Source organism: Camellia sinensis, chromosome 10, assembly GCF_055761805.1.
Source record: "Camellia sinensis isolate YWXY chromosome 10, ASM5576180v1, whole genome shotgun sequence".
In the NCBI taxonomy this organism is placed as follows: Eukaryota; Viridiplantae; Streptophyta; class Magnoliopsida; order Ericales; family Theaceae; genus Camellia; species Camellia sinensis.
In genome coordinates, this window is record NC_138970.1 from 161964023 (window position 1) to 161976252 (window position 12230).

Consider the following 12230-nt stretch of genomic DNA (forward strand, 5'->3'; position numbering starts at 1 on the left):
GATTCACATAATCTTGAAGTCTTGAATCATGCTTACACTCTATGGAATACTATTAATGCACACCTCCTGAGTTGTATCATTGCTACACTATCTCTATCTATTTTCACATTTGTGATTCATTGTCAATCGAGTCATGAAGTGTCTTGACCCCGTACCCGCCCCTATGGATAAGGTCATAACTGGCCAATAATCATGAGATTACCTGCGGCGTCAAACATATTTTAAACATATTTCAATAGAAATAAGGGGCTAAACAGAAGCATATTTAAAATTTTTCATCCAATGAGCAGTGCTTACATGGCAAAGCAAAACATTCCAGAAGTAGTCTATAAGAACTCACACACATATGCATAGAGTTAACATCTTATATTCACCTAGGCACTTTTAGATATGCAGCTAGCCAAACAAAAACTTATTTACATAGGCGATCCAACGTGCCAAAATAGCAAAAGAGTAAACGAAGGGTCAAAAGAACAAAACAAAGTCTCATGCGTGAGACATTCGGGCTGACTCCTCAAACTGACTTCCTCTCACATTCTTCACTGAGGTTGGGTTTGGACCTCTCTTTGCCCACCTATATGCACATAAATGAGAGTGAACGAAAGCCTAGTGAATAATATCAAAATAAAGAAACTACATGAACGAAATTCGTAATGGACATATCCAACGACCTTAGGTCCATTCGTTTTTCTATCCAATACATCAAACAACCTTAGGCCCAAACATATCGAATGGCCTCGGGCCCAATTCATTCTTAACAAATGGCCTCGGGCCCAATTCATCTATGTCAAACAGTCTTGGGCTCATTCATTTATGTCCAACGGCCTTTGGCCCAATCATTCATGTCGAACGTCCTTTGGCCCAACCATTTATGTCAAACGGCCTTTGGCCCAATCATTCATATCAAACGGCCTTTGGCCTAATTATTCATGTTATGTGCATTTCATACTTGAGATCATAAGCATGTGTAGATACCCCATTTTTGACCGCCCTTAAGACTTGGGCGTCACTGATTGATCACTCGATGATGAAAGTTATGCTATGCAGAGGTTCGATTTCTTTGGCAATAAGAGCTCTAAATCCCAACCTTACACCCCATTTTGGACCAAAACTATTTTGACCAAAACTATTTTAGATCTTAAAACCCTCTCTTTTAAAATATTTTTGAAAAAGTTTCTACGATGTTCCGATGCTCGCATTTCGTTAAATGTGGCATTTTTCGGTAAACCGAGCAAGGAAAAAGTGAAAATAAATGAAAGAGAGGTGAACTCTTCAAAAACTATTTCAAAACACCTTATTTAGAGGTTTGGAGTTGAAGAAAATAGGAGGAGAGGGAAGAAAACTAGTTGAGGAGAAGTTAGGCATGAGTCTGGTTAGGACCAAAACTGAGTAGCTTTCACTAAAATAGGCATATCTTTTTACACACTTTGAATTTTGATTCGAGGTGGCCACCATTGGAAAGAAGACTTTCGGGGCTTCAATTTAGACTCAATAATGACCGCAAAAGAGTCCGGATGAAGGAGATATGCCCATTTGAAGTTAGACCTAGAGAGTAGATTTTTCTGACCGGCCACTGGTGGAGTTTGCTGGCCATGGATGGGCTTTGATGGCCATGTGTCGGCCATGAATGGGCTTTGTCGGCCATATGTCATCCAAGGGTGACTTTTTTCAGCCATTGATGCAAAAAAGGCAGTTTTCAGCAGATATTTTCCCTCCAGCTATTCCACACTGCTCCAGTTGTCCTATATTGATATTTTCGACCTGAGCTCACATTTTTCTATATATAGAGGACCTTCTCTATTGTTTTCAAGGTTGGAAAAATTTTGGGAGTCTCTCTCTCGACAATCCTCTCTCTCTAGATTTCTATCTCTCTCTCTTTAACTTTTGTGCATACAAGTGTCGATACACTTCAAATTTGCCTATCAACCCTTAACCAAAGTTGCTTGTCTTTGGGTTAAGGTTACTTGGGACCTTTTTTGAGCTCTAGAAGGTGGTCGTGGCTTGATTTATTGCCTAATTTGTGTCTTCCCTTCAAGAGGTATAACACTCCCCTTTTTATACTTGTTTTGCATAATTGTTTTCCCATCTCTTTCAACTGCTTTTGGGGCTAATTTTGAACTGTAAAAAACTCTGTTTTTGTGGCTTAAAAATGGTGGTTTGAGGCCACTTTTAGTTAAGGGGTGGTTCATCCTTCTTGCTTATTTGCTTGTAAATTTTTTGTGCCTTTGTTCATCACTTTCAAATCAACTTTTTTAGGCCTTTTTACCACTGATTTTCAGAGGTTTTCAGAGGCTAAAAATGTTGTTTTGAGGTCCTAAAAATAGAAGGGTTAGCCACCCCTCTTTATGCTTGTTTACTAGCTCAAAAGCTCCATGTTTTAGCTTATTGTTTTAGCTACTTTTGTCTTCCTTCCAGCATGTTTTCCAACTGATTTTGGGCTATAAAAACTCTGTGTTTTTGGGCTGAAGCTTGGGTCCTAAGGCCATTAAAGGTTGAGGGGTTGATAGCCCTTCTTTGTACCTTGTTTTGGACGCCTTTGCCCTTGTGTTTCCCGCCTTTGCATCCCCTTTTTCAAAGCTTTTAAACATTGTTTTTCAGAGGTTTTTCAGTGGTAAAAAACTTTTTTTCAAGTCCAAAATTGGAGAGGTTAGTCTTCCCTCCTTTCATCTTGTTTGCATACTTGTTTAGCTTCATATGTTGGCATGTTTTTCTAGCGTAACTTAGCTTAAGTCCAGCATGTTTTAGCCTTTGAAATAGCCTATTTTAGCTCTGTTTTGGGCTCTTTGGTTTAGTTGAACTTTGTTTTGTGTAGTTGTAGTGTAAATCCTTACATTAGCTTGTTGTTTTAAGGCTTTAAACATCATTGGTGTGCCTTGGTTGCATGTTTTTAGTGCTTTTATCACTCAATTTTAGCACCTAAATCTCTGTAATCTCCTTCTTTGTTTCACTCTTTTAGTGGCTTTTGAGGGTTGTTTCAAACTTGGGATCCATTAAGCTTGAGATTAAGGTCATGCTCAATGGTTTAATCCTCTTTGAGGGTTCATTATCAAAGGCATGATCTCTTTCTTGCCTTACATTATCCCTTGGGTGACACTTCTTTCATCTTAGAAGACACTCACCAATGGACAAATTGATTAATGAATGATTTGGTAACTAAAATGTGTAAACAAAATTGGTAAGTAAAAGTGTGCAAGATAAGCATTCTTTGTGTTACATTACATGTGTTCAAATTGGACGTTAATTTGAACACAAGAAAAATGGGACATTGCATACCCAAAGTGATTAAATGTGTTATTTTCCTAGGTCACCATTGCCCTTGATCATGCATGATAGGGTGGTGGCTATTTTGGTCTTATTTGTGCATTTATTGAACTTGTACAAGCTTGGTTCCTTAGCCATCATGCATGGAAATTGCTTGATTGATGGTTTGAGGGCCAAGAGCTTCTCTCCTTTGAGCGTGTGTGATGATAAGGAGGGTAGACAGTACGAGCAACTTGTGAGAATACACTGTTTTGCTCTGTTTTGCTCTCTATTGCAGCAAGGAAGTTCAGCTCATCAATGGTCGACAACCACCACTAGTGGTCGACCGGCCACTAATGGTAGCCGACCGGCCACCATTGGTAGCCGACCAGCCCCTTGTCTCTCTTGTCAGTCATCAGTGATTTTTGCACAATGTGTTGGTAAGATGAAGCAGAGGTGTTCTGGAAGTTGGTAGAATTTTTAGTGATCGAATGTGCAAATAGAGGCTTGCAGCAGCAAGGCAGTGGCTTTTCGGGTGTAGAGTCGAGCATGCGCATGCATATCCATCACTTCCCGGGGCTAAGTAGTTGATTAGTTAGTTTACTTGCAATTGACTTGTAATCCATTAATTAGCTAAGTAGTTAATTAGATGTGATGCAATTATTTAATTAATTAGCTAGAGTAGTTAATTAGGTTTCATTTGTAACAATTAGTTAGCTTAATTAGCATAGCTAGTTGGTTAGCTTATTCATTCGGACCCTCCTTTGCGAGGACGTAATGTTGTAATAAGTGTGCGTGTGTGCGTGCATGTCTTCCAACCCCACGTCTTTCTGCCTTTTATTTAATCGCTTTCGATGGTTAGATTAGGGATCATATTTCAATTAGCATACCTTATGCTTGCATTCATTCATCTTGTCTTGCATGCACCGAGGTTCGACACATCATTCAAACTGCATTGCCATTTCAATACTTCTTTGAATACGTGTTTAATCGCATGTTGTTCAAATTGCTTCATATGCGATATTAGTAGCTGAGCCTATTAATTGCATTATTGCATGCGTTGCATTATATATCTTGTATAGCTAGGATCATGCATCTTTCTAACTAGTTTCTATTTTGGCTTGGAGTACTCAGTGAGTTTTACGCTTTAGCATACTTGCATGAGTGTGAATGTTGCCATGATTAACATGCTTGCCATGAGGCTATGTGCTTACATGCTAAACTGCTTGGATGCCTGTGAACGAAGGCTTGTTATTTGAATTGGAATGATTCAATGAATGTAAGTTTTAAGCCCACTTTGTTGAGTAAAAATCATGTTTTAAGCTCACTATGTTTGGTGCAAATCCGCAAACTTTAAGCCCACTTGGGGTGGCAAATTCAAACCATTTTCACAAACAAACATGAGTTGAATCGTTCCAAATTGAGCAAACTAGTCTATACTTGCTTGTGCGTGTCACATAGTGAAGCTAGTTTAATAATCAATAAGAGCACATAATGTTTATAAAAATCATATCATGATTAGTAGAGGTTGATCTTCGATCGGGCGAGTGGGGGTGCTCAATTCATGACCTTTCCCCCTCGTACCTATGTTCCCGAGCCGAGGCAACTTTGGTGATGACGGACACGTGGCCTTCGGCACGAGTCAGGGTTTCTTAAATTTTTCCAAAAATAAAATATTTAGGTGGCGACTCTGTATCTGGCAAAGCAGTCCAATTTTTGCATTATTTGATTCAAAATAAATTTTCCAAAACGATTTGCCGGATTTGGACTCTTTGGTGTTTATCAGTTTCACATTGCACTTGTGAGACTAGATTCAGAACCGCGGGAGTCCGAACTGTGAGACCTTTCTTTCCAACCTTTCCGAAAGGGGGCGCAAAAAAAGTCGAGTCTACAGTTTCTGGCGACTCTGTTGGGAATTTAGAGAATTTGACTCGAACTCATGATATGACATTTTATCTACACTTATGTATTTCTTTGCATTGCATTTGCATTGGTGCGCCTAAGTTACAGTGCTTGCCATCTGCTATTCCTGAATGGTTTGCCAGAGGCTCGCTTGGAAAAGCTTGCCAAAAGGCTGACCGGTTGTAGGCTCTGCCACATTGGGAACACAACCCTTAGATCTGGACTACCGCTGTACCGTTTGATCCTCCTTTCACTTCTTGGTGTTAAGTGTGAGAGGTATATTAGATAGTCTTGCTGAGGTACCCTTTTTGACCAATCGGCCTAGCTGGATGTAGTAAAGCCATAGAGACTGGTCCAAACTAGGATATGATGCTTACCCGAATGCAGGAATTGTGTGAAATCGCGTGTTTTGAATAGTGAACCCTAGCTCCTAACGAAACTAGGACAGGGTAACCCTACCCCGTCATAGGGCTGCTTTGGCTCTCTTTAACTGGTATGTGCTTTACAGTGAAACTGTACAGGAATGTGCATATCAATTGCAAGGTCGGTATCAGTTTGTGGGGCAGAATTCAGTATAGAGAGTATAGTCATTCAGTTGTGATCATATTCGTTCTAGTGAAATTGGACTGAGGTGCTGTCTGTTTTCTCTTTTGCAAGGTAGTCCTGGAACCATAGCTTCAGAAGGCTCCGATATCCCCCGAGTACTCTGGACTCATGTCAATAGACTTTGTAAGGTCGGGGACCTAGTTCAGAGGCAGCCAGTGTTTGCTTCACTTTCACTGGTGGTGAGACGAATGAGGACCAGACAGGGTTCACTAGTTCTATTGGTCTAACATTCACTAGTTAGATTACCTTCGTTCAGCTCATCCCGAGCATCTACCCCTATCATGGCTCAACCTCTGACAAATTCGGAGGAATTATTACTCCATCTGCAACAAGCAGTTGACTCCCTCCAACATGATGCGACCCGTCAGGCCGAGGTTATACCTAGCCTACAGCAACAGCAACTGCAGCCACCAGCGGTCTTTGCATCATATGTACCCACCACGGCTATCCATGTGCCTGGTACCATAGTTAATGCTACCACTGCTTAGGATCCACAAACCGAGGGTGTTCCAGTTCTCCTAGTTCAAGCAGAACCTATCCTAGCACAAACTTCCAGAGCCTCGGTGTATCAAACCGAGGCACCGTTTGAATTTGAGGTTGATCCAATTGCGCTCGAAGTCAGCAAGGTGGAAAAGCTGGTCAAAAAGGCACAGGGGAACTCTATTCCATACATAGAGGATGGGCACACTGAATTGGCGGTTACCTTACCGAAGCGGTTCAAGATGCCTCATATTGACCGCTTCGATGGCTCTGGAGATCCGATGGTGCATTTGCATCTATTTTCTGATATCCTACGACCGATGGGTTTGACTTGAGTACAAAAGTTGTCACTATTCAGCCGAACCATATCTGGAATAGCTACCATCTGGTTTGCTAAATTGGAGGACTCGGTAAAACAGAGCTTGTAAGAGTTAGCCGAATCCTTCGTTGCCCAATATTCCTACAACACACAAATCGAGGTCACAACTCGTGATCTTGAGGCAACGCGTCTGGAATTGAAGGAGGGCTTTTCAGAGTTTGTTATTCGATGGAGGCAAAGGCGGCTATGATGGCAAGCAGGCCTCTAGAAAAATAGCAAGTCCGTATCATTGTTAGAAATCTACATGAAAGGCTATTACAGAAAATGATAGTCCTCTCGCTATTCAACTTTAAGGACCTCCATGAAATTAGGGTTCAAATCGAGGATGCCATCAGGCAAGAAATCATTGTGGAGGGTAATGAAAGGAAAATGTTGTTTGTAGTTCCAATGGTAGCACAACTGCGAAATGCTCAGAAGTCAATACTGTCACCACCAATCCCAAAACTGCTAACCCTTTTGCCAATACCAACCCACAAATGGCCGACCCAACCCAAGCTCAAGGCAGAACTTTCAACCCCCTCTATATAAGCCTAACCAACGCACTAAAAGTCTTGATGGAAAAAAGGTATCTCAAAGCCCTTGATCCCCAACCTCTTCCTAACCCACTCCTTGCCAGATATAACCCCACCAAATATTGCGTGTATCATCAGCAGTACAGTCATGGCACCGATCGTTGCTACCGCCTTCGTCATGAGGTTCAGAACCTCATCGACAATCAGATGATAGCTCCACCTCAAGACTCCAGTATTACCACCAACCCACTTTCCATCCATGACCAAGTACCTGTGGACCCGCCCCGAACGTCCCAGCGCTCCATGAGCGAAAATGGTGCAGGATTCCGTTTTGTTCATTGGGCTTACTACAGTTCGGACTCAAATGTCACGGTTCTGAATCTAATCTCACAATGTGCAATGTGAGATCGATAAATCACCAAAGAGTCCAAGTCTGGCAAATCGTTTTGGAAAACTAATATTTATAAAGAAGTGCCAAACATGGACTGCTTTGCCAGATACAGAGTCGCTACCTAAATATTTTATTTTGGGGGAATTTAGGAAACCCTGACTCGTGCCTAAGGCCACGTGTCCGTCATCACCAAAGTTGCCTCGGCTTGAGAACTTGGGTACAATTGGGGAAGGTCATTTAATGAGCACCCCCGCTCGCCCGATCAAAGATTGGCCTGTACTAAGCATGATATCTTGTTTTTGAAGACACATGTATTCTTATTCCGGTTAATTAGCTAATCTTACTATGTGATGCGGACAGCAAACAAGTATAGACTAGATCGCCTAATTTGGAACAAAAAATTTCATATTCATTTGAAAACGGTTTGAAGTTTGCTACTCGCAAGTAGGCTAAAATGCGGATTTTAATGAATTGTTCCAATTCAAGTAATCCAACCTTCACCCACAAGCATTCAGGAAGTTAATCAACTAAGCAGTTAGCCTCATGGCAAGCATGCTTTCATGGCAACATTAACACACATGCAGTATGCTAAAGTGTAAACACTCACAGTGTACTCCGAGCCAAAACAAAGAACTAGTTAGAAATCATGCATGATCCTAGTTCATGTTAAGATGGCTAATGCAACACATGCGAGAATGCAACTAAAATAGGCTCGGCTATTCTAGAATGTCATGTGAAATGAAACTTGGTACATGTATTCAAATTGGAATTGAAATACAATGCAGTTAGTATGATGTGCCGAGCCCGGTGCATGCAAGATAGATGAATGGATGCACGCATGCGAACATAAGGTATGCTAAATGAAATATTCCCTAAAACTAACCATCGTAAGCGGTTAAGTAAAAAGGAGAAAGAAATGGAGGTTGGAAGACATGCATCACACACACGCACGCTTATTACAATAATGTGGCCTCTTGAAAGAGGGACCGAATAAGAAGCTAACCAGCTAATCTAAGCTAATTAAACTAATTATTACACAACAAATTAATTAACTAATCCTAGTTAACTAATTATTATAGAACGAACTGAATAGCTAATGCATTAACTAATTAAAGTACAAACCAAAGCAAAAGTGAGCTATCTAAGCATGGTAGCTAAGGAAAGCAGTAAATCAAGAGCCTCAGAGGAAGAGGAATGCATGCAAGCCCGGTCGCCTCGTTCAGAAATCCAATGCGATGCCCCAATTTGCCTCTGTTTTCATCTGTCCTCAGAACTCTGCACCAAGCTCCAGAAAGATGAAATTCCACCTAGGGAAACCTGTCGGAGGGTGGCCGACCACTTTTGGTCTCTCTAGACACCTGCCGACCACTTTTGGTTGTTGAAAAACTAGAAAAGTGGTCGGCCAGCTAAGTTTTCTGGCTGTTCGGCCAGTTGTTGCTGCTGAACTGCAATTTGCTGCAACAGAGAGCAAGAAAGGGCATGGCAATGTATTTGCAAGATATGTGTGCACAACCACCCTCCCTATCATGTCATGAACTCAAGGGGGTGTGGTCATCGACCCTCAGGCCACCAATCACGCATTTCAATGCATGATGGCCGAGAGGCGAAGTTGCACAATTCAATGTAAAATGAATGCATAAGTAAACACATAAAGCCTAGAACTCTGTCATGTATGATCAAGAGCGTCGATGACCGAGAATTGAGGCACGTTTCATCACTTGAAGTATGAAACGTCCCTCGTTCCTCGTGTTTGGACTAACACCTTTTCCAAACAACAATGCAACACATAACATGGCATACACAATGCGACTCAAGCATACAAACATGGGAGGGATAAACATGCAAACATGCAATTAACATATTAGCATACATAATGCGAATGAACTATATGGCATACACAATGCAATGACTAACATGGCATACACAATGCAAATCAAGAGTATGGCATGCGCAATGCAAACAACAACATATCATGCACGATGTGATGTGACATGGCATACACAATGCTCAATGGGCTTAAACTGAATGTGGGTAGACCTCAGCCATGCTAAAACAGAGGCCATAATGGTAAAACGAAGACATCGAAAACATATACAAGCATGCACGCCAATTGGCTCACCAATTAAGGCACTAAGGTGCAACTCTCAAGAACACTTAAAGAGCGAAAAACATGAAAGTGTAGCAACACTAAGTGCACTGAAATGAGGTAAGAAATGATGCCAAATCATTCAAACAACACAAGTATGGCTTGCTAGGGTCCTTAAGGCATGAAGCTAGTAAAGAGGACTACAAAGGAGGCATGCAATACATGGCACAAATGTATGAACTAAGCATGGACAGAGCTCAAGTAGGTCAAAATAAGGACCTAAACATGCTGAGACGAGGGCCCAAAGGCCTAGGCATGCAAGCACACAAGCTAAGGCATAAACTAGGCAACAGTGCATAACACTCAAAGGCACTTAAAGCATGATTGAGGTAGGAACAGGGCAATGTTATAAGCTCTGAAATGTCATGTTAAGTGATGTCAAATCATGTACACAACACAAATGAAGCATGCATTGGTGCTCAAAGCTTGAGGCAAGCAAGAGCATTTGTTGTACAAGTATACAAAACATGAAGCATGTGGCCAAGGCAACCCAAAACAGTCCTAGAACATGTCAAAATGAGTCTAAAGCATGCATGGCAGGAAGCCAAACTAGCTAGCATGGAGGGCATGAGGCATGGTGCATACAAGGCAAACAAGGTGGATTACACTACACCTATTAAGACCAAGCATGGGATGACTTAACCAATAAAAATAAGAGTTATATCATGGCAAAATAACCCAAAGAACACCTTGAAATGAGAGCTCGCAAGCTTAGACATGAAGGCATATGCAATGATTCATGTTAAGGCATAAAGGGGCAAACCCTCCAACGCATTGAATGAATGACAAATGTGAATGCATGGCCATGAAACATGGACTGAAATCACATAATAAATGATGCCAAATCATTCAAATAGGCCAAGTAAAGCATGCTAGTGGACTTGATGCACAAATCTAACAAGCTAGAATGAACCAAGGCTATACAAAACAAGTCATGCATGGCTAAAACAACTAAAATCAGACCTTAAACATGAACAAAATCTTCTTTAAGTTAAGCCAAAAGCATGCTAAAAAGACATGTTAAAGCATGATGCATGTTAGGCTATTTCATGGAATTGCATTACAAGTGCATGGAGCATGCAAGGGCCAACCAAACCAAACCAAAACAGAGTCATGACACGGCAAAACATCACCAAAAACATCCTGAAATGGAAAAAAAACAAGCTAGAATGACATGTTACTTCATGGAGCATACAAAGCTAGTTTGTGTGATTTACACTACAAGTGTATTAACCATGCATGGAGTGACCAAACCAAGCAAAAAAAGTGGTATGCCTCAGCAAAATAACCACAAATACAAGTTAAGATATGGTCAACAAAAGCTTAACAAAGATGCTCAAACATGAGGCATATGAAACATGAGGCATATGAGTCATCCCCTCTCCTATTTAGGACACCAAAACCACATTTCCACCATTGAAAATCCTCTGGATTTCATTAGTAGAAAGGTCATGCAAAGGCTTCAACAAGAGCCTAAAGGGATGGCTCAAAATAAGGCCTAACAAGGCCTAAGAGGGGGTAAATCACCCCAAACGAAAAAGTGACCTTAAACAAAGATCTTAAGCATGAAAAAAATGAAAATTTTCTAGTTAAGAGTTAAGCTTAAAAACGTATTCAAGAAGGGCTAAAAGCTTAAGCAAGAATGGGGGATTTAAGGGCTAAAGACTCACCCTTGAAGACCTCCTTTATAACTGTAACTTCAGCAAGTTTTCCAAGCTCAAACCAACCCAAAAACACCAAAAACAACTTCAAGAAGCCTCAGCAACACAAGCAAGGTGTTTGAGTGTGCGTTTGTGTACAAAGGTGAGACAAATCTACACTTTAAGGCACAAAACAAGAGAGAAATGAAGATGTATAAATATAGATTATATGTATGGCTCAAGGAAGTTTTTCTAAACCTAGAGGAGGGAGGAGGAGCCCCCCTCTTATAAAAACCAAAAGGCAAAGCTTCTTGGAGAGGTTAAGCTTCAAACAAATCCCTCCATACACATGTATGGAGGATAGCTCTAATGCCCTCCAGCTGTGTCAGCTGGAGGAAAATATCTCCAAAAAGTGGTCGGCCTGCTAAGTGGTCTTCCAGAGCAACAACTGGTCGGCCATAGGTGGGAGAGGTCTAGAGCACGAAAGAAGACTAGTGGTGTGGTGGCCGATCAGAAAATGTGGCCCAAGGACCAAACAAGCCAGTTATCCGACCAGAAAATTGGCTGGCAGAAGGAAAAGTGGTCTCCAGGGAGAAAAAGTGATCTCCCACCCTTGTACCACCTTCCAAACTAGGAAAACAAGGTTTGTACCAAAAACAAACCAAAACGGATGCAAGACGAGAGATCGGGAGGCAAAGCACGCGGCCGAAAGCCCCGAAAACTAGCTAACGAGCATCAAAATTGGTATGCCACCACAAAAGTGGTCTCCCAGACCACAGTGTTCCTTTAGGCAGAGGCAACAAGGTGTGGTTCAAAAACCACTCCAAATGGAGAACGTTAAGCAGTCTCGAGCCAAGGCGTGCCGCCGAAGGCTGCAAAAACCAGAAACTAGTCTCCAAACGGGAAAAGTGGCCTATGACCACAAAAAGTGGTC